This window comes from Pan troglodytes, chromosome 17, assembly GCF_028858775.2.
Source record: "Pan troglodytes isolate AG18354 chromosome 17, NHGRI_mPanTro3-v2.0_pri, whole genome shotgun sequence".
Classification (NCBI taxonomy): Eukaryota; Metazoa; Chordata; class Mammalia; order Primates; family Hominidae; genus Pan; species Pan troglodytes.
In genome coordinates, this window is record NC_072415.2 from 46,776,562 (window position 1) to 46,804,007 (window position 27,446).

Below are 27,446 nucleotides of genomic sequence, written 5' to 3' on the forward strand. Positions count from 1 at the left end.
ATTCATGACAGTACAGTACTGCCATAAGGATGGATATATTAATCAGTGGAACAAAATTGTAAATCCAAATAATAAACCTTAACAATGATGGTCAATTGATTATTGACAAAAGTGCTAAGGCAGTTAAATGGGGAGAAAGAATAATCTTTTCAACTAATGATGATGGGACAATTGAACACATGCGAAAAGAAATACATTTGGACTCTTCACACCATGCACAAAAATTAAGCTAAACATTAATCCATCATTCAGGATACCTTTTGTGAAACCTAGTTTCAGTTAATGATTTTTCTCAGCATCAGTTTTTGTCTTCTTTAGGTGCAGTGTTTTTTATACCTGAACTTCAACAGTGGATCACACTATATAATTTACCCTTATATAATTAATAATAGCCAGAAGTATTGCCTTTTAACACAGAGGAAGAGCAGAATATCATGTATATGGTTACCATGTCGGGGGAGGGGTCTAACCACAGAAGGATCAAAGATCATCACAATGCTAGCCATTGTTAATGTAAGTTCCAAAACTTCTGCCTACTTTTTTTGGTGTCAGAGTAGCCAAGGAAAACACTAAGCAATCAAGCACTGGATGAAACAACAGTTAACTTGCATAAAAAAGAAACAGCAAGATCAGCTTCAATGATGGCATTGGTCTTTCATGGATAGTGTGTCCCCTATATCCAGCGGGTTCTCTGGCAGCCAACCTGTCTCTCCTGTCCCGTTCCTGTCCCAGTAAGCGAACTTCTCTTCCTCCCCTCTGGAGTATAAAATACTAAATGCTGGGAATATACCTGAGGGCCATTGGTGCATACACTTAAACAATACAGAGGAACACACATTGAGCCTGAAACAGGAAAAGATATTACCAACAAGGTGATAGTTAAAATTCTGTTTTGTTCAGTTATCTAAAGTTTTGTCTGTTATGTGAATATATCAATTTTGTGTTGAAGATGCTGCCGTGGTAGCTGACTAATCTGTAGAATGGATTATTTTTATTGGATTTTAAAAATATTTTGCTTTTTAAGACTTGGAACCAACCCAAATGTCCATCAGTGATAGACTGGATTAAGAAAATGTGGCACATATACACCATGGAATACTACGCAGCCATAAAAAAGGATGAGTTCATGTCTTTTATGGGGACATGGATGAAGCTGGAAACCATCATTCTGAGCAAACTATCCCAAGAACAGAAAACCAAACTCCGCATGTTCTCACTCATAGGTGGGAATTGAACAATGAGAACACATGGACACAGGGTAGGGAACATCACACACCAGGCCCTGCTGGGGGGTCGGGGGAGGGGCGAGGGATAGCATTAGGAGGTATACCTAATGTAAATGACGAGTTAACGGGTGCAGCACACAAATATGGCACATTATACATATGTAACAAACCTACACGTTGTGCACATGTACCCTAGAACTCAAAGTAAAATAATAATAATAAAAAATTTTGCTTTTTATGTTTTATGGCCGTTTATTTATTCAGATAATGACACAAGTTATTGTAGCCCAGATGCTACTAATGTGAGAGAAGGCATCGTTCTCTATACACTCCATTTAAAATTGTGCGTACCCATTCTGAATCCTCATGTCAGGCTAAATTGAATAATAATAAATAATTACTCAGTGAAATATTACAAGTCTCAGAGTAGTTGAAAACCAAATCAACATTACAGACATATATTTACTATTGTCTTCCAGTTAGTGGTTTCTGATTGATTGATAATTGCTACCAGGGACACAGTTTTATATATAATTGTGTGTATGCACATACACACACACACACACACACACACACACACACACACATACATATATATCTTCAAAAATTCTATTTTTCAGTGTAATCTAGACCTTAATACCTGGTTATTGACCTGAAGATATATACTTTCTACCAGCAGTTTACAGATTCAAAATGAAACCTGAAAAGTATTTAAACTGATAATGTGATATTAATAACATTGAAGTTTATGTGTTATCTAAATTAGATATGATTGGGCACAGTGGTCAAAATATACTGCAGAATTTAGGTTTATGGTCACCTTTTTTGGAATCAGAGTTGTTTGCTCTTATATCTGACTGTTTGACATTTGTTCTCAATTCTCCATCTCAGAAGAAGGCTTTTTTCTTTTTTGATTTGTATAAATTTTAGGGGTATGAGTATAGTTTTGTTACATGGCTATATTATGTAGGTAGTGAAGTCTGGGCTTTTAGTGTATCCATCACCGGAATAATGTACATTATATTCATTGAGTAATTTTTTTTTATTATCTGCTCCCCCCTCATAGCCTCCACTCTTCTGAGTCTCCAATGTCTATTATTCCACATTATCTAGCTCTCATTTCTAAGTGAGAACATGTGGTATTTTTCAGTTTCTGAGTTGTTTCACTGAAGATAAAAGCCTCCAGTTCCATTTATGTTACTGCAGTAGACATAATTGCATTCTTTTTTTGCGGATGAATAGTATTCCATTATGTATATACCACATTTTCTTTTTCTAATCATCCATTGATAGACATTTATGTTGATTCCTTATCTTTGCTATTGTGAATAGTGTTGCAATAAACATACAAGTACATGTATCTTTTTATGTGATTATTTCTTTTCCTTTGGGTAGATACACAGTAGTGGGATTGCTAAATTGAATTGTTGTTCTATTTTTAGTTATTCGAGAAATCTCCATACTGTTTTCCATACAGGTTGTAATTATTTACACTCGCATCAACAGTATATAAGCATTTCCCTTTCTCTGCATCACAGAAGGATTTTTCTATTGTTCATTTATTTCTAATGGACTCTGGCTCAAAAACTGTGCCATCTGTCATAGGGCATTATGTGATAAGAAGTATAATCTAGTACTAAACAGATTGTCTCAGACAAAGTATGAGTGAATTTTTGCTCTTGGAACAGCAAGTCTTGATCTGGAACCAGTTCTATCGGTCATGGTATATAAACAGCCAGATTAGTAGTACTGGATTTTGCAAAGTTAGTATCACCATGCTGAGATAAAAAGTCTTGAGTGCAGAAGAGAGAGAGGACTGGGTTATCCTTTGATATTATGTTGATATCAGTCACTGGTATCCATTGAACTCTTTCAAAGCTAAGTTATTGATCCAAGGACCAAAGTACAAGCTACAATTCTAAACACGCTTTTCCCTTTTTTGGATGGGAATACTGACATATATATTGAGCATTGCTGACAAAGCAATTTGCCAGGCACCCTTCAGGTAAACAGGTAAAACCTCAGAAAATGTAATATTTGACTGTGCTTCTACTTGTGGAGTTAAGTCTTCTCATAAGTTAACTTCCTTCAACTGCCTGTTAACAAAGTTAAATTTTAATCCCTCTTGCCAACCGATTTTTAAACTTTTATTATTCAGTGAATACTAAATCATTTCTTCCCTTAATTGTTAAAGCTTTTTGTTTCTTTTTCTCTTGTTGGTCTGTCTTTTGTTACAGAGAATCCCAGTTAAGAACTATGAAGGATAGAGATAAAATTATTTTTCCTCCTCTATAGTTCCTTTAAATTTTTTAATTTTGTACCTATGATTTACCTTTATGTCTATCTTAGATATTTACAGTTTGCCATTATAGAAGTCCTCTGGATTAGGCATGTCATGGGATATAAACAAAACAGAGAAAGACATAGAAATCAATTGCAATCAAACTACCCTGAAAGAAGAAATCTCTCAGAGCAGTACTGCTCAACAGAACTTTCTGATGATGTAACTGTCCTGTCTGTGCATTGTCCAATATGATAGCAACTCACCATGTGTGGCTCTTGAGCACTTGATATATGACTGATGAGACTGAGGAGAACTGAATTTTGTTTAATATTAATAGACACCTGTGGCTATAATTTTGGACAGTGTAGTTCTGGAACAGAAATTAATGCCTGGATATAAGAAATGTATGAGTTCCTATAATGAATATGTTGACTATTTAAGGAGATGTAAGCTAGTCGTGACTGGGCTTGTTAGCTCAGGTGAGATCTGTGTTTTTCAGAAAAAATTGGTGATATATTACATATGTTTTTACCTTGCTGAATAATTGTGAAACAAACGTAATATAAATTTCAGTATCAAAATGAAATAAAATTATTGCGTTCCTGCTTTTTACAGGTTACAACAGTAGCCACCGAAATCTCAAAGTAGATCCATGTCTTCTTTTTTAGTGACTTAGCCTGATTAAAGAGATATGATAGATATGTAGAGAGAAGGGGGGAAGAAAGGAAGGATGGATGGATGGATGAGAAAACAGTGTAATATTTATTACGTTGTTTATAGATTATATTATATTACAATTGTTATATATTATAATTAATTAGAATATTATATTCTAAATAACACAGGAGTGGTACATTGTTTATTTTCTCAAATACCTGCGTAGATTTGATGTTATCTAAGATTCCTTCCAGCTCTAACTTTGTGATGCTAAATCTTAAGAATGCTGAGCAGAAGGAAATCTCTGAAAGTGGAGCAGTCAGATTAATTTAGGATTTGGAATTTATTATTTGACTTGTGTTGTTATATGATCTCAATCTCCCAGGTCATATCGATGATTCAATTTTTCTAAGTAAATTTATTTCATTTCATACGGAGTATTGATTAAAAGGAAGCTCTGATAAATACCCCCTACAGTGTGGTATCTTCTTGGTTACTCTAATACCTTTTTTAAGCGTGATAGTCATGCTTTTTAATCATTCAGATAGAAACATACTACTTAAGGAGGCAGCATGTTTAGAGAATAGGCTAAAAATAAGTAGAAACACAAGGTAATTTGTGTGTCTCCCCAATTACAGCACTGTTTAGCACTGATGGGCAAAAGGAACAACTTGAAGGCTTAATCCACTGTTCTTCATTCTTTCACTGTGTATCCTTAAAGGCCTGTCATTGGCATCGTGAGGTAATCCTATTCTCATTGGCTAGCTAACTGTGTTGGTAGCTTCAGTTCTTCCAGACTGAGTCAGGATATAACTTTTTAAGTTTAATGCTCTGTTGATTATGTCAATCTATTGCTCTGTTCAGCTTACACCTTTACACAGTGTTCAGAGCTCTCAAAAATGTGTAGCCTTAAGCATTTTGCTCTGCTTTGGGTATGGAATAAGTGTTTGATGGATTCTGGCCTGCTTGACAGATTGAGTGACTGCTGTTTCCCGATACTCTTACATGTCTACTCTTACTTGGTGCCGTCTTTCTCAGATAATTTGTCTGAGTACTCAGGGCACTATCTCATAGAGAAGGACACTCAACTGGAACTGTGTGCCACCCTAACATCATTTTTTTGTTTTTAAAACAAGGGACCACATTAATCAAACCCAGAAACAAGGTGTTTCAGGGTTCTCAAGACAACCCCCAGGTTTAGTGATTGACAAGACTCAGAAGGCTCTGCATATAGTCATACTCACTGTGAAGGTTTTTAATTTAATTTTATTTTATTTTTTATTTTATGAGACAGAGTCTCACTCTGTCCCCCAGGCTGGAGTGCAGTGGTGCAGTCTTGGCTCACTGCAACCTCCGCCTTCCAGGTTCAAGAGATTCTCATGTCTCAGCCTTTCAAGTAGCTGGAATTACAGGCGTGTGCCACCCTCCCTGGCTAATTTTTGTAATTTTAGTAGAGGTTGGGTTTTGCCATGTTGCCCAGGCTGGCTCCAACTCCTGGCCTCAAGTGATCTGCCTGCCTCAGCCTCTCAAAGTGCTGAGATTACAGGTGAGAGCCACCGCGCCTGGCCAAGATTTATTACTATGAAAGGAATAAAGGGAAAAGGTAAAGTCTGGAAGAAAAGCCCATGCAATCTTATAAGACTCATCTCTAAATGGAATCACACAATATATGCTTTGTTCCTCCAGCAATGAATTCTGACAACTACTGTGAAATGTTATCTACCAGGGAGACTCACTGGAGACTCAGAACCTAAAGTTTCTGTTGGGGGCTGGTCACATAGGCACCCTCTACTGTATATCAATTTCCAGACTCCCAGAGGGAAAGCAGATGTTCAGCATGAACCACGTTGTTTGTATAAACTGGTTAGGCATAGTAAGATATGAATATCAGTTACGAATTGGTGGAAACAGTTCAGAAATCGGTTTGCATATTGCCAGCGAAGGGCCAACTGTGTAAGCAGGACATTCTAAGGGTAGCAGGTTCAGGCCAGCTATGGTAACTCTTCTGCTCATGAGAAATGTGTCAGTTGGCATTCAGACTTGGAACTTTTAACACATTTTTAACTTTCTTTATATCTAGTCTCTTTACTGTCTTCTTTTGGTGATCATTATTGTCATTAGGAGATTAATAGAAATATAGTATACTGTATGCCTATTCCTTCACCTCATGTGGCCATTTATATTTCTTGTACATGAGAGCACCAGATCTTCTTTCCTATTTCTCCTTGCCACATTTTCTTCTTTTGGCATTTGCTTTGCCCAGTACTTCAAGATTGTAGTCCCATAGTTGCATTTGAGTTTTTAAAGACAGATTTATTTTTTCCTTAAAGTGGCTGACTAGTATTGCCTTAAAAGAACATTATATGAACTGGGCACTGTGGCTCATGTGTATAATCTCAGCACTTTGGAAGGCTGAGGCAGGTGGATCACTTGAAGCCAGTTCAAGACCAGCCTGGGCAACATAGCCAGACTCCATCTCTACAAATATTTGAAAAATAGCTGGGCATGGTGGTACACACCTGTATTCCCAGCTACTCGGGAGGCTGAAGTGGGAGGATCACTTGAGCCCAGGAGTTCAAGGCTACAGTGAGCTATGATTGCACCATTGTACCACTGCAGCCTGGGTAACAGACTGAGACCCTATCTCTAAAAATAATAAAATAAAATTTAAAAATAAAATGAATAAAATAAAAAGAAAGAAGGTTATATGAATACCTATCGGTGTGCCTCTTAAGACTTAGAAACCTTAAAGTTGAACCTCCAGTACCTCAGAGAAGGTTTTATGTTTATTATAGATATAAACTGTGATGATTATATGGGCAGACTAAGAAGTAAATTTAACCATTAAATCTAGTCTAAATCAATGTCAACTCATACTTCTGAGTAATTTAAGAATAAAGAAACTTTTATTCTTCAGGTAGGATCACAGCTAAAAGCATTTGGATGAAGATAATAGGAAAGAGATATGGAAGTGATGTAACTGTGGGAGTCCACAGAATAGGAAGTAAATGATGCTGCCATAAAAACAGAATAAAGGCTGGTATAGAAATAAGAGATTATAGTAATAGGAACTGCAATATATAATATTGGTATCAAGCAGGAAGATCCAGCTACCAATCCCAAGTGAGGATTCCCACTACATGGAGTTTGGTAGCAACCATAACAATGCCAGTCACCAGAAATGGGAGATCATAGACCTCAGCCCACTGCATCTTCAGTGGGTTCAGAGTTGCAAAGGAAGACTCAACCCACAAGTCACAGATTGGAACAATACTTTACTCAAAGAAAGGAGAAGAGACTCAGCAAGATCACTGTCTATAGTGTATACCAGTGCTATGGTCTGATTGTGTTCCCCCACATTCATGTGTTGGAAACTTAATCCCCAGTGCAACATTATTGAGAGGTGGAGCTTAATGGGAGGTATTATGTTTAGGTCATGAGGGTCTCACCGTCATGGACAGAGTAATGCTGTTATAAAAAGAACTTGCAGGAGTGGGTTCCCTTATTGTTCTTCTGCCTTCTGCCATGTGATGACACAGCATTCCTCCTCACCAGTGGAGGCAGCATTCAAAGTGCCATCTTAGAAGCAGAGAGCAGCCCTTACTGAAAACTTCCATCTTGATCTTGGATTTCACCATCTCCTGAACTATGAGAAATAAATTTCTCTTTTTTTATAAATTATTCAGCCTGTGGTATTCTCTTATTGCAGCACACATACACTAAGGCAGCTGGTCTCTCATGGCCAATGAGTCCCTCCTTATAGCCAGTGCAGGGCAATAGACTACTACATGCACACTTCTCATGCTGCAGGTGAAGACCTAGTTCCCTTCCCACAAGGGACAGATATACTGGTGGGGCTGGTCAGGGTCCATATGATGTTTCTCTTGATAAGGAAGGAGAATTTGGGGACACGCAACAGCTCAGCTTCCATATAGAGAATGTTCCAGGCCCAGTTTACTGGTTGAGGAATCCCAGAGAGCAGTGGCATGTCGTATGGCTGCTTCCACAACAATTGGGCATATGCTAGAAGACTCACTGTTATACATTTAGAATATCTGGTGATTTTTTTACCGGCCTAAGTGAAGTGAAAGGAAGTAATGAGAAGTACAGTTATTCTGGAGTTAATTCCAGCTGACATGGTTTGGCTCTGTGTTCCCACCCAAATATCATCTTGTAGCTCCCATAATTCCCATGTGTTATGGGAGGTACCCAGTGGGAGATGAATGAATTATGGGGGCTGGTCTTTCCCATGCTGTTCTCATGATAGTGAATAAATCTCATGAGTTCTGACAGTATTATAAGGGAGAGTTTCCTTGCACAAGCTCTCCTTGCCTGCCACAGGCCATCCCCTTAAGATGGGACTTGCTTCTCCTTACCTTCTGCCATGATTGTGAGACCTCCCCAGCTAAGTGGAACTGTGAGTCCATTTAAACTTCTTACTTTTGTGAATTGCCCAGTCTTGGGTATGTCTTTATCAGCAGCATGAAAACAGACTAATACACCAACTAACAAGGAAAACTTAATTGGTGAGGAACAAATAATGGGCACTTGTAGAGATGGAATTTATTTTAGAATTCATATTAGTAAAATAATGCCTGGGAATAGTGCTTGTTCCCATCAGCAAGAGAAAAATTCATAATTTATAGGGCATTGGGTAGAATATTCCAGTTAGATTTTTGTCTTAGTCATGGAAAATAAATAGCTCTAGGCTGAGCACCTCTCCACACTGATTCAACAAATCAGAAAAGAAAGATCTAAGTGGATCAAGCTGTTTCCAAGTAACTAAACTGTGACAGAATAAACCGTAACTAAACTGTCACAGAATAAACCTCAAGAATAGAGAAATACATAAATATATAATACCCAAGACGATAAAATTTACAACACTGGGAATTCAAAGTAGGCATGCAAAGAATCAGTAAAATGCAGTCCCCATACAGGAGAATAATCAGTTGAATTGACACAGATAATAAAATTAACAGTCAAGGATTATTAAGCCATTATTATACCTATATTCCATTGGTTTATAAAGACAAATAGTACCATATAGATACCAAAGAGACACAAATTGAACTCTTTCTTTGTTTTTTGAGATGGGATCTTGCTCAGTCACCCTGGCTGAAGTGCAGTAGTGTGAACATGGCTCCGTGCAGCCTCTTTCTCCTAGGCTCAAAGGATTCTTCTGTCTCAGCCTCTCAAGTAACTGGGACTCCTGGTGCACAACACGACACCTGGCTAATTGTTTGATTTTTTTTTTTTTTTTTTTTTTTGGTAGAGATTGAGTCTCACTTTGTTGCCCAGGCTGGTCCTGAACTCCTGGTCTCAAGTGATCCACCTCAGCCTCCAGAAGTGCTGGGATTATAGGCATGAGCCACCACACCCAGCAGATTGAACTTTTGTGTATGAAAATCATTCTGTCTAATAACAAAAATACACTGGATCGGATTAATGGGAGATTAGACATTGCAGAAGAAAAAATGAGTGAGTTGGAGATATAGCAGTTAGACAGAAAAAAGTGATTTAACTAAAATCATTGAGTTGTTGGACAACTCTAAGTGATCTAATTAATATATATATTTATATTATATTATATATAATTATATAATATATAAATATATTATAAAAATATAAATAAATATATATTATATAATAATATATAATATATATAATATATATATAACTGGAGTTCCTGAAGGAGAGTTGTGAGCAGAAAACTTTTGAAGAAATAATGGCCAAAAATTTTCCAAAGTGATGAAAACTATAAACCCATGGATTGAAGTACCTCAGTGAACCTCAAACACATGCAGAAGATGCATCTAAACACATGTATACCAAAGCACATCAAAAGTAAATTGCTTGAAATCAGTGATGAACAAAAATATCTTAAAAGCAGCCAGAAAAAAAACACATGTTGCATACAATGGAAAAAAAGATAAATATGACAGCAGGTTCTTGCAGGAAACAGTGCAAACAAGAGCACATTAGAGCAACATTTAAAAGTACTTTTAAAAAAATGTCAACATCAAATTCTATACCCAGAAAAAAAAACTTTAAAAGCCAAAATCAAGGTAGAGATTTTCAGACATGTAAAAGCAGAAAAACATAATTACCAGGAGTCCACACTAGTAGAAATGCTAAAGGAAGTCTTTCATAAAGAAGGAAAATTATACCAGATGGAAGTATACATAAACTAATGGCATGCACCAAAACATAACCTAATGGGCAAATATATAATATTTTTTATTATATAAGTCATTTTAAATGTAAATGCCTCTTTAAAGGAAGTAATGACATTCACTTTAGGGGTTTTAACAAATATATATAAGTAAAATGTATAACAAATATTGCATTAAGGGAAAAATGAAGGTATTTTGTTGTATGGTTTTTATCCTATATGTGAACTGATGTAATATCAGTTGAAGATAGGCTGTGATAAGCTAAAGCTGTATAATAGTAACCTTAAAGCAACCACTAAAATAACAAGATTGTAACAAATAGATGAACAAAGGGGATGATACTGGTTTTTTTAAAAAAATTAAGAAAAGGTGGAAAAGGAGAGAAAGCAAGCAATAGATGGGACAAATAGAAATCAAAATAATAGATTTCAACTTAATATATAAATAATCACATTATTTTTCAGTGGTTTAAGCACCGCAATTAAAAAGCAGAGACTGTCAAATTGTATTTAGGGGGGAAAAAGCAAGACACAAATATAAACTGCCTGTCAGAAACCCACATGAAATTTAAAGAAATAACCTAAAAGTATGTACTCTGCTAATAGTAACCAAAAGAAAGCTGGAGTAACTGTATGAACATAGAACAAAATAGATTGTGGAACACGGAGTATTACTGGGAACAGTATTACTGTTTTTTATCTACTTAAAAAACAGTTAAAATACGTGAAGCAAATACTGATGTAACTTCAAAGAGAAGCCAACTAATCCACAATTATACTTGATTTCATTACCACATTCTCAATGGTTAATAGAACGAGGAATCTAAGGATGTAGAACACTTCAAAAATACTATCAACCAATTTGATGTAATTGCCGTTATGAGAATACTTAAGAGAAAAAAAAAAGGATAACCTAGTTTTATATCTGTTAAGGAAATTGAATTTGTAGTTAAAAAGCTTTCTCACAAAGAAAACTCAAAGCCCAGAGGCATCACTGGTAAATTCTACCAAACATTTAAGGAATAAATACTCTATTTTCTACATAAAGTCTTCCAGAAAATTATAGAAGAGGAAATACTTAACAATTCATTGCGTGGTGCCAGTAATACCCTGATATGCAAACCAAAGGCAAAAAAATTGATATCCCTCATGAATCTACATGCAAAAATTCTAAACAAAATTTTTAGCAAATCAAATGCAGCAATATTTTAGAAACAATAATATTTCCTTATTTAGTGCCATTTACTACAGGAATACAGGTTTAATTTAGCATTTGGAAACCAATTAACACAATTCAGCATGTTAATAAGCTAAAAAAGAGTGACCGTATGTTCATCTCAATAGGTCCAAATTTTTTTAGATGAAGTCTAACATATATTAGTCATAAAAACCTTTGGCAAACTGGAAATGTGAGGATACTTTTTCAACCTGATAAAGCTTATATGAAAATTTTACAACTGTTAATAACATCGTACTCAATGATGAAAGACTGAATGGTTTCCCCCAGTGGTCAGGAACAACGCAAGGATATTCAGCCTTACCACATCTATTCAACATTGTACTGAAAGTTTCAGGCCGTGTAATAAATCAAGAAAAAATTAATAAAAGACATCCAAATTGAGAAGCAAATAATAAAATATTCTTTATTTATAAATAGCATGACCATCTACATAGAGATGCAATGAAATCTGCAAAAAAATGTTACAAGAACTAATAAGTGAATTTCACAAAGTTATAGGATACAACATCAGTGTATTAAAATCAGTAGTATTTCTGTGTCCTGGCTATGAACAAGTAGAAATCAAAAATTTAAAACAATACCATTTACAAAACATTTCTATGTATATGGAATAAAAAGAAATAAATGTGGCAATGTCAAAGACCTAGACACTTAAAAACTACAAAATATTGCTGTGTGAAGTTAAGGAACACCTAAATAAAAAGACTGAGAGTGGTGGCTCATTCATGCCTGTAATCCCAGAACTTTGAGAGGCTGAGACAAGCGGATCATGAAGTCAAGAGATCGAGGCCATCCTGGCCAACATGGTGAAACCCCATCTCTACTAAAAATACAAAAATTAGCTGGGTGTGATGGTGCATGCCCGTAGTCCCAGCTACTTAGGAGACTGAGTCAGGAGAATCACTTGAACCCAGGAGGCGGAGCTTGCAGGGAGCAGAGATCACACTACTGCATTCCAGCCTGGAGACAGAGCAAGACTCCATCTCAAAAAAAAAAAAAAAAAAAAATTAAGCAATATCCTGTGTTCATGAGGTTAAGGACATACGATACTGTTAAGATGTTATTTCTCTCCAAAGTAATCTAAATGTTCAATGAAGGACTGGGCACACAGTGGCTCACACCTAAAATTCAAGCATTTGGGAGGCCAAGGCAGGAGGATTACTTGAGGGTAGGAGTTCAAGACCAGCTTGAGCAAGACAGCCAGACCCTTTCTCTCCAAAATCCTGTTTAAAAAATTACGGAGACATGGTGGCCTGTGGTCCTAGATACTTGGGAGGCTGAGGCAGGAGGATTGCTTGAGCCCAGGAGCTCAAGTCTACAGTGAGCCAGGATCACACCACTGCACTCCAACCTGTGCAACAGGGATAGACCTTGTCTCAAAAAATAAAGATTCAGTGCAATTCCAGTCGCATTCTCAGCCAGCGTTTTTTGTAGAAATTGACAAATTGATTCTAAAATTTATATGGAAATGTAAAGACCCTAGAAAACCCAAAACAATGTTGAAAAAGAACAAATTCAAAGGGCTCATACTACTTATCAATCTTATTATAAACCTACAATATGGGATGGGTGTAAAGATAGACAAATCAGTAAAACAGAGTAGAGAATACAAAAATGGACCCAAAGAAATATGCCTAACTCATTTTTCGGCAAAGATGCAAATGACATTCAACGGAGGAAGAATATTCTTTTCAACGAGTCCATATCCTTATGGATATGTCACAATTTCATGTGCATATGCAAAAAGAAATTACTGTGGCTCCATATACTCCGGTAAACACAAATTAACTCATAAGGGATCATAGACCTAAGTATAAAACCTAAACTATTAAATCCTCCAAAGAAAACAGGAAAAATCTTTGCAGCCGTGGATTAGTCATAGATTATTAGATACAACACCAGAAGGACAATCCATAAAAGAACCATTGAGAAAAGCACATGAAAAGTTGCTCAACATTAGTTATTAGGAAAATGAATATTAAAACCACAATTATATACTATTACATAGCTATTACAATGACCAAAATTAAAAAGGCTTCCCCTATCAAGCAAGGATCTGGAGGAACTGGAACTCTTATGCACTGCTGAGAGGAAGGTAAAATTGTACAACTACCCTGCAAAATATTTTAACTTTTTAAGAAAATGCAAAATATCCACCTACCATATAATCCAACCATTATGCTAGGTATTTACTCAAGAGAAGTGAAAGCATATAGTTACACACTGGTATTCACAGCAGGTTTTTTTTTTATATAACCTCAAATTAAAACAACCCAAGTGTTCATCAGGTGAACTGATAAATTGTGGTATATCTATATAATGGAAAACTGCTCAGCAATGAAAAGCAACTACTGATACGTTCAGTAACATGAATGAATGTCAAAATAATTCAGCTGAATTTAAAAATTTAGGCTTAGCAGACTATATACTGTATAATTCCATTAATATAAATCTCTAGAAAAAGCAAAGTAATCTTCAATGATAGAAAGTAGATTAGTGCTTGCATAGTTGGACAGATTCAGGAATAGTGGAGTGGGTGGAAGAGATTACAGGGGACACAAGGAGACTTTTAGAGATGGTGGATATGTTCTTGGTCTTGACTGTGGTGATGGTTCCTGGATAGATACATATGGCAAAACTTACCCACTTGTACACTTTACTTATGTGCAGGTGATTGCATGTCAATCATATCTCAGTAATGCTGTTTTGTTTTTGTTTTTGTTTTTTTTTTTAAAAAAGAACTGCATGTTTTTTCTTTAAGGTTCTAGCTGCCTGGCCTTATTGTGATCAGAGCAATTGTCCAGCCCTAGTTCAGCTCTATCTTTTCTCCTAAAATATATTTTACAGTGCATGATATATTTAATACTCACAACAGAAATTTGTAAGCAGTTAGTATAGCCGTTATCCTAACAAATTGTACATTCCTGACAAAGTGGAAATGTTCCCATTTTAATATATGTTTAATGACACATTACACAGGCTTTAAATGTCACTCTTAGTATTTTGAAACTCGCAGAAACTGGAATGACGTTCACATATATGAGCAATCAATTCTAATGGCATTAGGCTAAATACCAGTTTCTGAAAATAATTTTTATATGAATATTTTCTCCAGATAATTCGACTTTTAAATGTTTTTAGATGAGACATCTTTATATAAATGTATATAGATTGAAGAAGCCCTGTGAAACCTGAAATTTCCGTGTTTCAACTCTTTTTAACATGCCTGTTAACAGGCTACAGGTAGATGTTGTGCAAACTTCATTGATTTACTCTGCAATAAATTGCTACCGTCCAGATCAATAAACAGACACCTGTCATCGTAACTTGGGAATGTTAGACATTTGGCTGTATTCTAAGATACAGTTCATAGTTATTTACAAACCATTTTGTGTGTGTGAAAGATTTTATAAGTGACCATTTGGCAAGCTGCATTATTCTACTTTCTTAAGCCATGCTTGGGAATATTGATTTTTAATTATTGTCTTGCTCTAGGGCTTGCTATTTAGTGAACAAGTTGTTTTTCTGCTCATTTCTCAAGGATTCTTTCAGAATGCCAGTTAAGAGCATAGACTTTGGAGCCAATATGCTTGGGTTCCTATCAGTAAGAAAAATAGGTTAATCTGATACATATAATTTTTACAACTTACTGTTACCTATACATGTATCATCCTATACATATAATTTATACTGCTTACTGTTACCTTGGGCAGATTAGTTAACACTGCTAAGTCTCAATTTCCTCATCTGCAAATGGGGAAAATATGATGAATATACCTAATACATTATCAGTTAGAATTGAATGAGTTAATAAATGTAAAAAGAACAGTACCTAGCATGCAGTAAATGCTTTATGACAGTTCACTTCCCTGTTATTATCATGCTATTGCTGTAATTGATTTTACCTAGATTGTGAAGTAGATTCTGGTGAAAACCGAGAATATTGCCTATTTGGTAATGCCTTTATGTTGAGTTATTCATCTTTTATGCCTACGACATTCAGCCTGAATACTTTGTCAATTAAGAGATTATCACACTTGTTTTTCGTTTCTCTCAGTCTCGGGGTAATCTATTCACCAAAATTGGGTGCTTTGAGAATAAAAATGAGGTTGGTGAAAAAAAGATTTTTAAAAATCTTCTAAGAATAAAATTTGTAGCCATCAGTGTTCATTTGCTTTAAAAGCACAAGAGAAAAGACATTTTATAAAGTGGATTACAATGTTAAGCTGTTATTTGGATTCATCAGAATTCCTGTGTAAACTTAGAGCTGTGGCCTGTCTGGACTAGCATTTGTTCTTGGGTAGGACAGTGTGTTAGAGAACAGAGGTGAATGCAGAGGAAGTAACAGAAGCTCCGATTCTAATTTTTTAAAAAAATTCTTCTGCTTTTATTCCCATCCAACATAGCTTTTTGGTTTCTTTAAATCATTAAGAAGAGACCTTCAGCCCCAGGAAATCCAGAAATAGCTGGGGAAATTTTTAGTCGTGTGCCCATGAGCCAAGGAAGACAAATGATATATTTTTTTAAGATGATCTGTTGTTAGTATACTACTTTTTACTACTTTTTTTTTTTCTTTTTTTGAGACGGAGTCTAGCTCTGTCGCCCAGGCTGGAGTGCAGTGGCACGATCTCGGCTCACTGCAAGCTCCGCCCCCCAGGTTCATGCCATTCTCCTGCCTCAGCGTCCCAAGTAGCTGGGCCTACAGGTGCCTGCCACCACGCTCAGCTAATTTTTTGTATTTTTAGTAGAGACGAGGTTTCACCTGTTAGCCAGGATGGTCTCGATCTCCTGACCTTGTGATCCGCCTGCCTCGGCCTCCCAAAGTGCTGGGAGTACAGGCGTGAGCCGCCGCACCCAGCCGGTATACTACTTTTTAAGACAGTTTTTTCCTCATTATTGTTAAACTAAGTACATCCTGGTCTTCGGAAGGAATTCAGAAATATATGGTGTCTTAATTCTAAGTGTTCTTTATTCTCCTTCAGCAATAACTACTATTAACATTAATGTTTATTGTTCTGTATTTTTTCTATACAGTGTCCAGTTCTTTAAGAAAAATGGCCTAATCTTATACATTTAATTTTTACAACTTTATTTTCTTACTTAATAAAATATATTATTTACTTTCCCAAGGAGTACATGAATAACATATATTAATGGCATACTCTTTCATGCCCAGTGTTTTAGTGTATGGACATATTATATTTTATTTAATCTTACTAAATTTTATTTAGTCAATTTATATATACATTAATATATATTTGGGCCAGGCATGGTGGCTCATGCCTGTAATCCCAACACTTTGGGAGGCTGAGGCAGGCGGATCACTTGAGGTCAGGAGCTCAACACCAGCCTGGTCAACATGGTGAAACTCCATCTCTCCTAAAATGCAAAAATTAACTGGGCGTGGTGACACACATCTGTAATCCCAGCTCGGGAGGCTGAGGCAGGAGAATTGCTTGAACCCAGGAGGTGGAGGCTGCAGTGAGCTGAGATCTCACCACTGCACTCCAGCCTGGGCAACAGAGCAAGACTCCGTCTCAATATATATATATATAAAATTTGTGTTTTTTTCTAATTTTCTTCTATTACAGAGAATACAGCAGTGAACGTCCTTGTACATGTAACTTTGAACATGTTTGTATTTCTGTTTGTTAAATTCCCTAAAATGGAAATGCACACTCAAATAATATAAAAAAATGTTTTAAATGGTAGATTTTGAATTATAGGTGCTACGTTGAGAGAAAAAGTCACTTGTACATTTATAACATATTAGTAATGAGAATGGCAGCCTTTGCCTTGCCCTCAATTGAGATAGCTGTTTGTATAAACAGTTAATTGTGGTTTCTAGATCTTCCAAAGAATTAATAGCTCTCCTTGCTCATCATTCTTGTCTGTTCTTCCTATTTATTTATTGGTCCTTAATTTATTTTAAAAAGCAAATATTTTAAATTATAAGAGTAAGTTACATTATAGAAAATTTGAAAAACAAAGGTTAAGGAAAGTATCCGTAACCCTTATGATTTTTACCTGTATTTGAAAAACATAGTCCTATAGTTGTGTGCTTACAATTTTGAATTCTGTATTTGTCACTTAACCTATTTTGCATTTTCTCTTATGGCTGCATAGTATTCTGTTGGGTTTAACATGGTTTAATCATTTCATTATAGTTGGCAGATTAAGATTTAGACTCTGGCTTGTATTACTTGAGTCTTCAAAATTTTTCTTCTTTATTAATCTTTCCATGTGCCAAAAAACTTATTAATAATAAATATTATGAATTCTGTTAACTAACCACAAATGCCTGGTAGTTGTATGCTAACAAAACAACAGCAACAACAACAAAACAAAAACCTTGAGACTTTACTGGGTAGATTTATTTTCCTCAGGATATTTGACAATTTTTTCATCTTTCAGATTTTTGAAGATGAAAACAATAAAATGAATTCAGTTTCAGTTATCTATTACTGCTTAACCACTGCAAATCTTAGATAACCACCATTCTTGAATTTGAGCTAGGTGAAGTTGTATGGTTCTTCTGCTGATTGTGCCTGTGGTCATACTTATGTGTCTACATGCAGCTGACATGTTAGCTATGGCCCTACCATGGCTGGGCCTCTATGTTGGCTCAGGGCCTCTCTCCTCGTGTAGCGTCTTCACATGATTTATCCAAAAAAGTAGCTAGACTTCTTACCCAGAGTGCAAAAATGGAAGCTGCCAGGTCTTTTTACAGATTGGGCCCAGAGCTGGGAATGTATCTGTGGGTTAAAATGGACAGCTTAGCCAGAAGGGACTACTGGGAGTTGTAGTTGTTTGGGGGCCACCACCATAACAGACTCTCACAAATGGCATCTAATGGTGATTTTAATTTGAATTTCTCAGATTATTAGTGGAGTTGAACATCTTTTCATAGGTATGTTGTCATTTTCCTTTCTGTGAAATGTCTTTTCAAGTTTTTGCCCACTTTTCTTTTTAGTAATTTGTCTTTTCATAGTGATTTGTAAAAGTTCTTCGTATAGTCTAGATGTTAAACCTTTGTTGGTTATGTGTGTTACAGCCATCTTTGACCAGTTTATAGTTTCTTTGCTGTCTTTATGCTGCTTTTGATAAATGGAATTTTTAATTTAATGGTAGTTGAATTTACCTATCTTTTATGGTTTGTGCTTTTTGGGTCCTTTTCTCCTCCAAGGCATAAAATATTCTTGTACATTGTCTTCTAAATGGTTTATAGTTCTATCTTTTACATGTAGGTTTCTAATTCATTTGCAATTAATTCTGGGAATTGATGCGAGGCAAAGGTCCAATTTCTTTTCTTTTCTTTCTTTTTTTTTTTTTTTTGCTATATGTGGCCTTTCTTTATACGATACTTTTGGTTTAGTTTTGCTGTATCTTAAATGTTGCATGTTCCTCTTTCCTGGGTCCTTTTTTATTTTGCTGGAGCACAGCCATGCAGCAGTTCTGGAAAGAAGCTACTTAAGAGGAAATCAGTATGTAATTGAGCATTTTTACACATAATGTGATCAAACAGCTCTGATTCTTCTGTAAGGAGATAACGTTTGAGCTGAGACCTCAAATATTAGAAACCAACCACATAAAGAGCCAGAGGATGAATGTTCCTGGCAGAGGGTGTAGCAGGTATTCCTGACAACTGAAAGAAAGAGGTACTTAAAATTTAATAAAAACAGGCCAGGCCCAATGGCTCATGCCTGTAATCTTAGCACTTTGGGAGGCCAAGGCGAGTGGATCGCTTGAGCCCAGGAACTTGAGACTAGCCTGGGCAGCATGGTGAAACCTCGTCTCTACAAAAAATACCAAAAAAATCAGTTGGGTGGGGTGGTGTGCACCTGTAGTCCCAGCTCCTGGGGAGGCTAAGGTTGAAGGATCGCTTGAGCTTAGGAGGCCAAGGTAGCGTGAGCTGCTCTTCAACCTGGGTGAGAGAGTGAGATCCTGTCTCAAAAAAACAAACAAACAAACAAAAAAAAAGTAGTAAAAATGAAAAGCTGAACAAGGAAGTCATGGTTCAAGATGAAGCAAACTAAAATGAGGCATGATTCTAAGGAGTTGAATGTTAGAAAGGAAATTCCATTGGCCTCTACACTTAGAACATTCTTTCAAGTATCTGTTTTAGTAACCATAGTCTGACATCTTACACTCTATGACTAATCACATATCCTGTTTCTGTAGTGACAAGTATTTATTTATTTTATGTTTGTAGACTTTTGTTTTCACAATAAATCTGTAAACAAAGCATGGAAGATCCAATCTCTGAATATAATACAAATGCTAAAACCTTGATGGTGGGAAATAAATGGTATAGCTATTAAAAGTTGGATAGTGAGGGGAAGGTATACTGATTTTCTCACTGTACAGAAAGAAAATTCAAGAAATATAGTGTAATATAATGGATCAAGTAGATATTACACTTATCCAGAGTTTGAAAGGTAATGTATTTAAGAACTAAAGATAAAGATATAACTGTAGAGATATAAAAGACATATAAAGACATAACTATAAAAACTTTAAAGGATGTAGTATAAGTGAGGCAAATTTTGTCATTGGGAGGAAATCACTGGATCTTGCTTAATAAATATGTAATTGTAACCGAAGAAAGAAAAGTCTAATCATATTTAAAGTTTTGGGGGTAACACTAAGATGATTAAAGTCAGAAATGGAGAAGAGGTTTTAATTATCTCTATGGAGTAGTATTGGGAGTAACAAACAGAGGTGTTTTATTTTCTATGTTATTTCCTTCCATAACTGTTTATATTTCTAGTACTGTGTTCATTTGTTACTTTTCAAATACTACAAATAGAAGAGTAAAAAAAAAAAAAAAAGAAAAGCTAAAACTACAATTCTATGATGAAAGAATTACAACAATTGTGAGAAACTGAGGAATATCGGTCGATTGGACATCTAGGATAGACTTAGGAATATTTTCCATTTCAAGAAAATTTATACCCTGTAGTAGTTTAATTAAAATTAACCTAGTTGAGTTAGAAAATTAAACTCATGACATTACCACAGATACTTTCATTCATTCAAGAAACATTGATTAGTGGAATAAATCTCATATTGTTACTCCTCTGTGCCTGTCCCTGGTGTGCTTCAAGTTAGTCTAAAGGAAAGCTCACAATGGTTTCTGTTGAATGAATGCAATTATATCTATTTTTCTTTGATATTTGAAGTATAAAGTATTGAAATTTGAAAGAATTTTTTAGATCATCTTCTTCAGTGGAAGGGGAGCTTTTTCTATAACACATAGCCAGGAGTCATAATCTCAGTGGACGGGACTCCAAACATGCGTTTATTTAGAAGATATTCCCTCCCTCGGTGATCCTGATGTGAACCCTAGGTGAGAACCACTCATCTCATCCAACTACTTCATTTAGAAGTGAAAACTTAAGCACTGTAGTTTGCATAACTAAAGTGGCAGAGCATAGGTTGACTCCTAGCATCACATGTTTTTTAATGCCCTAGTTCTGAAAAACTGTGATCTGTTTAATTCTGCATGTAGTTTTTATAGTCTAGAGTGTTTTCCTGACTCATTCTGCTTATTTTAGCTTATACATATTTTTCTTTTAAAGACCTTTTAATAGCTTACCTCTTTCTAAAGCATACTGTCTCCTTCTTAAATAGACTTCTAATCATCTCACCTCTTTTCAGCCTCGCCTCTACTCTCATTTCTGGTAATATCCAGTGTTTCCAATTCCTGAGCCAATAGCAGTTAGCCTACTTGTGAATTAGGTTTCTGATTTGTTCATGCTAAATCAGTTACCAATTCATTCACCCACTATTTATTTATTTATTTATTTATTTATTTATTTATTTATTTATTATACTTTAAGTTCTGGGGTACATGTGCAGAATGTGCAGTTTTGTTACATAGGTATACACATGCCCTGGAGGCTAGCCGCACCCATCAACCCATCACCTACATTAGGTATTTTTTCCTAATGTTATCCCTCGCCTAGCCTCCCACCCGCTGACAGGCCCCGGTGTGTGATGTTCCCCTCCCTGTGTCCACGTGTTCACATTGTTCAATTCCCACTTATGAGTGAGAACAGGCAGTGTTTGGTTTTCTGATCTTGTGATAGTTTGCTGAGAATGATGGTTTTCAACTTCATCCATGTCCCTGCAAGGGACATGAACTCATCCCTTTTTATGGCTGCATAGTATTCCATGGTGTATATGTGCCACATTTTCTTAATCCAGTCTATCATTGATGGACATTTGGGTTGGCTCCAAGTCTTTGCTATTGTGAATAGTGCCACAATAAATATACGTGTGCATCATTCACCCACTTTCTAACATTCAAAGTTTTGTTGGTATCTTTTCCAGTTTCTCGGTCCATCCCTGCATGTCTGTACTTTTTTACATTCCTTTCTGCCATTCCTTTACTGTAAAAATTTGCCAATTTTATCAGAGCTCTGATTTTATTTTTACAAGTTTCAAATGAAAAAATTCAACAGAGAAGAATTACTGACACGGTAGTAAAACAATAAAATGACATGACTGCTCTTAAAATTGCATATACCAATGAACTGCTGTGTTGATGTGTTTTTACTCAAACCTCTAGCGGGGCAACTATTTCTTGTACTTTGTCAGATGATTGGATTTGGAAAAACTCTAGATAAACATGCCTTTCTCCTATTCCTCCTTTTCTAGGGTGTAGGAAAGTTATTTCGCTAGTGATTTTTAGTAAAATTAAATTTACATTTTTCCGGTTTCCCTGTTAGAACTCAAAGTAAAGTGTACAGCTTCCACAAGGGACAGAAGAACTTCCTTATTGTCTGGGGAGAAGTTGGCTAACAGCAATAATAATGATTACTTTTGTTTATTGGTCACCTCTCTATGCTACTTGCTTTACAAACATTATCTTTTATTAGTCCTCAAAATGTTAAAAGTAGGTATTGTTTTCTCCTTTTTACAAATGATGAAATAGCTTTGCTAAGGTTAAGTAACTTGCCCAAGGTTACACAGGTATTATTAGGCACACTCCTCAAACCTGACTCTAAAATTCATTTTTTCCCACTTTCTACCCTGTTAGACTCATAATTATTTTAATAACATCAGTACAACAATAATAGTCAACACTTATATGCACTTATTCTATACCACATACTGTTTTAAGCTCTTTATATATAGACATGTAATTCTCAGTTTAACCTCATGAGGTAGGCACCATTATTATCTCTTTTATGGAGGTCAGAGAGATTAAATAACTTGCTGAAAGTCAGTTACTACAGCTGTAATGAGTAGAGCCACGATTCTAACACTATTGTTTGGCTGTTATTGAAGTACATTAAAATGTTTATGATTGTTTTGATTGATTACTGAGTCTGTTAAAAGGGCTCTAAATTTTAAAAACAGTAAGTAAATATTTGAGTTTTTTTTCTTTTTTCCTTAAAGCTCTGAGAAGATAATGTGAAAAATAAACATCTTACCATAGTTTAAGGCTTCTAGTTAGTATACCAACCCTTGCCAAGAAGAAGTGAATAAATGGGGATGAGGGCAGTAGGAGGAAGGGGGTGTTCTTTGTTTCTATATTAGAGTTCTGGCATTAACACTTGCAGATTGAGAAAAGCTAAAGAATTGTCTCTAAAATACCTTCTTTCTTTTGCTGTACTTTTTCTTTAATGTTTCTAATTTCAAGAGAGAAAATCACATGTATTTCATCCAGTCTTCACTATATTAGGAGGCTGAAGTTAGCAAGTATTATCTTGGCAAGTTTTTAGGAGAAAATTTCTTATGTCTAGAATTAAACGTTTGGATCTGTTAGAACACTGCCTGTCTTTAAGGTGGACGTGCACATTGGATTTGTTTTTCTGTCTGTGTCTGTGACACCATGAGACATTCAAATAGAAGGAAGCTACTGTGACGTTTCTGATTGATGCTTTGACTTTCTAGTATGAAACTACTTGCCTCTTACTAGGTTTGCCTCTGTCTTTCTCTACTCCTCTCCATCCCCACCTGTGGAAAAAAAAAATACTTTTAAAGGAAGACTAGTAGACAGTCCTTCAGGAAATATTTTCGTCTTTCTGTAACTGGTATGACCCATTAGGAGTCTGGCTTCATTAGTTCAAACACTTAACTATGAATAATTACTTTTTCATTTTGATGATTTAACACTTGTGATTTAGGAAGGAGTATATTTAATTCTTCCCTTTTTCCCTCTCTTCCTTTCTTATTAAGATTTTGTGGTTTGGTTTGTACAGCTAGCTTCTATGATTTTCATAAAAGGCAGCTAAGGGTGACTTTCCAACACAGGGAAAGGGTGAGTGAGAGAATTCCAGCAGCCCATAACTCTAGTCTGGAATTGTGCAATCCTGGCTATAGGAGAGCCCCTTGATCCTCCAAACCTCTGAAACTAACATAGGGAGCTGCCAGTAAACCATGGGTTGGGACTGCTTTAGGGAGGCAGCTTGCACTGGGTCCCACACCCTTTCTGAGACCAAAGTGGCTACAGCAAGGCACCATTTTCAAACCTAGCTTTGGCAGACTACATGCTGCCCTAGGGTCCAGCAGTACCAGGACCAAGGTGTTAGGGAAACTCAGGCTGTTGCTACTGAGACTCGGGCAAGAGCTGGTAGGGCTCCTGTAGCCAGGGCTGTAAAATGAGCAATCTGGGGGCCACAGCAGCCAGTGCTGGTAAGTGAGCAGAGCACAAATTTCCATTGGGACTTGGTTGTGAGATACGGTGGGGCTTCTGCAGCTGGTACTGTGGTGTCAGCTGGGCATGGGCTACCACTACCAGAGCTGGGGAGTGAACCCAACCAGGACTGGGGTATGAGAAGCATGTGCCTTCCCCACCCACTGGCTTAGGTTGTGGCAACCAAGGCTGGCCTCATCCTATTCAGTGACAGAAGCTTCAGTGTGGCTCCTACTTCTCCTCACCCATGTGCTCTGACTTGGGGCTGAGGGTCGCCCCACCCTGCCCACCATAGGTATAGCCTGCTGTCATCTTTGGAGAGCCTGAGTATAAGCCCACCCAGCTCAACTTTGCGTCCCCCTCCAAGACAGAGCGCATAGCTTAGGATCCTGGGGGTTGCCCAACCCAATCCACCACCTTAGGCAGCCAAGCACTGCTCCTAGAGGCCAGAAATTGGGCCTAAACTTCCAGCGGTTACCACCTCAGGTGGTACCAACCTATAAGCGCCACTTGTGGGCCTAGTGACTGGTGTGCCCAGCCCATTTCAGTCACCACCAACATTGATGCACACCACTCAGGAACCACAGAATTGTCTTGCCACTGCTGCTGCAATCACCCAGGCCTACCTGTCCAGTACACCACTGCTCCTGCTGGGATCCAAACAAACCACGTGAAGGACCAAAAATTGGCTTGCTGATAACCACCGATGCAGGTGCCAGTGTACATTGTACTGTGGCACAAAGATAGGCATGCTTAGTCCACCGCTGCCACCACTATGGCCTGAAGGCCAGCTCACTTGGAATCCAAGTCCTCCCTCATCACAACCTTACCACAGCTTCCATAATAACCACCCCCTAGCCCCTGAGGAAATCAGATACCACTAACACCATTTACAGCCAAAGAAATCATACAGAGACTACATTACTACATGCACCCAGAATTAAAGCCAAAGTGCTCTACCCAACCAGCATCATAGATACACCTTTAGGAAAAAGTTCTCCCCTAGAAAAGTAAATTCAAAAATAGGAAGAAGCGACTACTGTGCCACATGTGCAGATATCAAGGTAAGGACAGGAAACATGAAAAAGCAAGGAAATATGATACCTTCAAAGGATTACAATACTTGTGGAGCAGTTGATGTTAATCAAAAAGAAGTTATCAAAATCCCAGATAAAGAATTCAAAATACTGATTTTAAAGAGGCTCAGTAAGTACAAGAGAAACATAAAAATCATGTAAAGAAATCAGAAAAACAATTCAGGATATGAATGAATTATGAAAGCAAAAGATATTTTTAAAAGGAACCAAACAGAAATTCGGGAACTAAAGAATTCATTGAGGGAAATACAAAATACATTTGAAAGCTTCAAAAATAGACTAAATCAGGCAGAAGGAACAAACTCAGAACTTAAAGATGAGTCTTTTGAAATAATCTAGTCAGATAAAAATAAAAGAGAATAAAAAGAAAGAACAAAGCCTTCAGGATATTTGGGACACAAAGACACTGAATATTTGAATTATCAGTATTCTAAAGAGCAAAGCAGAAAAGGATTAGAAAACCTATTTGATGAGACAATAGGTGACAACTTCCCAAGTCTAGCAAGAGATTTAGACATTCAGATGCAAGAGGTTCAGCAATTGCCAGGCAGATACAATGCAAAAAGGACTTCTCCATGGCACATTAAAGTCAGACTGTCTGAAATAAAAAATAGAGCAAATCCTAAAAACAGCAAGTGAAAATCATTTGCTCACCTACAAAGGAAATCCCAACAGACTAACAGTGGATTTCTTAGCAGACACCTTACAAGCTCAAAGAGAATGGGATGATATATTCCAAGGGCTCAAACAAAACAAAATGAAAACCTGTCACCTGGCAATGCTGTATCCAGCAAAATTAGTCCTCATAAAGGAAGGATAAATAAAATATTTCACTGAGGAAATTTGCTAGAACTAGACCAGACCTACAAGAAATGCTCAAGGGAGTCATAAACCTGGAAGTGACAGACCAACATTTATCAAATATTTACCATCATGAAAACACATGAAAGTATAAAACTCACTGGTAAAGCAATCATACAAAAGAGGAAGAAAAAAGAAACAAATGATACCATCACTGAAATCCACCAAACCACAATGAAAAACACTAAGAGAAAAGAAGGGAACAAAGAATATATAAGACAATCAGAAAACCATTAACAATGACAGGAACAAAGCCTATCATATTAATTATAACTTGAACTTATATGGATTAAATTCTCCACTCAGAATATACAGAATATTTAAATGGATAAAAAAAAATGATCCAACCATATGCTGCATACAAGAAACTCACCTAACTTGTAAAGACACAGGTAGCCTGAAAGTAAAGGGATGAAAAAAGATGCTCCATACAAACAGAAACCAAAAGTGAGCAGGAGTGGCTATACTTGTATCAGATAAAACAGACGTTAAGTCAAAAATAGTAATAAAAGACAAAGAAGGTCTTTTTATAATCATGAAAGGATCAATGCAGCAAGAGGATATAACAGTTCTGAATATGTATGTATCCAACATTGGAGCACTCAGATTCATAAAGCAAGTATTACTACTTCTAAAGAAAGAGATAAACTGCAATACAGTAAAAGTGGGGGACTTCAACACCCCACTCTCAGCATTAGATCATCAAGACAGAAAATGAACAAATAAACATTGACCTTAAACTGGCCTTTAGATCAAGTGGACCTAACACAGAACATTCTATCCAGCTACTGCAGAATATACATTCCTTTCATCAGCACAAGGACCATTCTCCAGGATAGACCATATGTTAGGCCACAAAAAAACTCAAAAAAATTTTAAGAAATGAAATCATATCAAGTATCTTCTCAGACCACAATGGAATAAAATTAGAAATCAATACCAAGAGGGACTCTGGAAACTATACAAATACGTGGAAATTAAACAATATGCTCCTGAATGACCATCATGAAAATGAATAAATTAAGATGGAAATTTTAAAAAGATTTGAAACAAAAGAAAATGGAAAAGCAACAAATCAAAACTTGTAGGATACAGCAAAAGCAGCACCAAGAGGGAATTTTATAGAAATAAATGCCTACATCAAAAAGTAGAATGATTAAAAATTAAGAATTAACCAATGCTCTTGCAGGAACTAGAAAAGTAGAAATAAACCAAATCCAAAATTAGCAGAAAAGATATAATAGACATAAGAACAGACCT

The 27,446-nt window shown here is 36.3% G+C and overlaps 1 protein-coding gene across 22 annotated transcripts in view; it reads left to right on the forward strand.

Annotated features, from left to right (window-relative positions):
* The window catches only part of KIAA1328, a 398,983-nt gene that overhangs the window by 142,947 nt on the left and 228,590 nt on the right, over nucleotides 1-27,446 (forward strand). Inside the window, exons 1-2 of one of the 22 annotated variants that reach the window (XM_063796059.1) lie at nucleotides 538-731; nucleotides 4,806-4,909. The exons of 19 other annotated variants lie outside the window; for them this stretch is intronic. The gene's annotated coding sequence lies outside the window, so the exon portion shown is untranslated. Of the gene's footprint in view, nucleotides 1-537; nucleotides 873-4,805; nucleotides 4,910-27,446 lie in introns of those variants that run through there. 2 more of the 22 variants (XM_063796058.1, XM_063796057.1) reach the window with 2 other exon arrangements.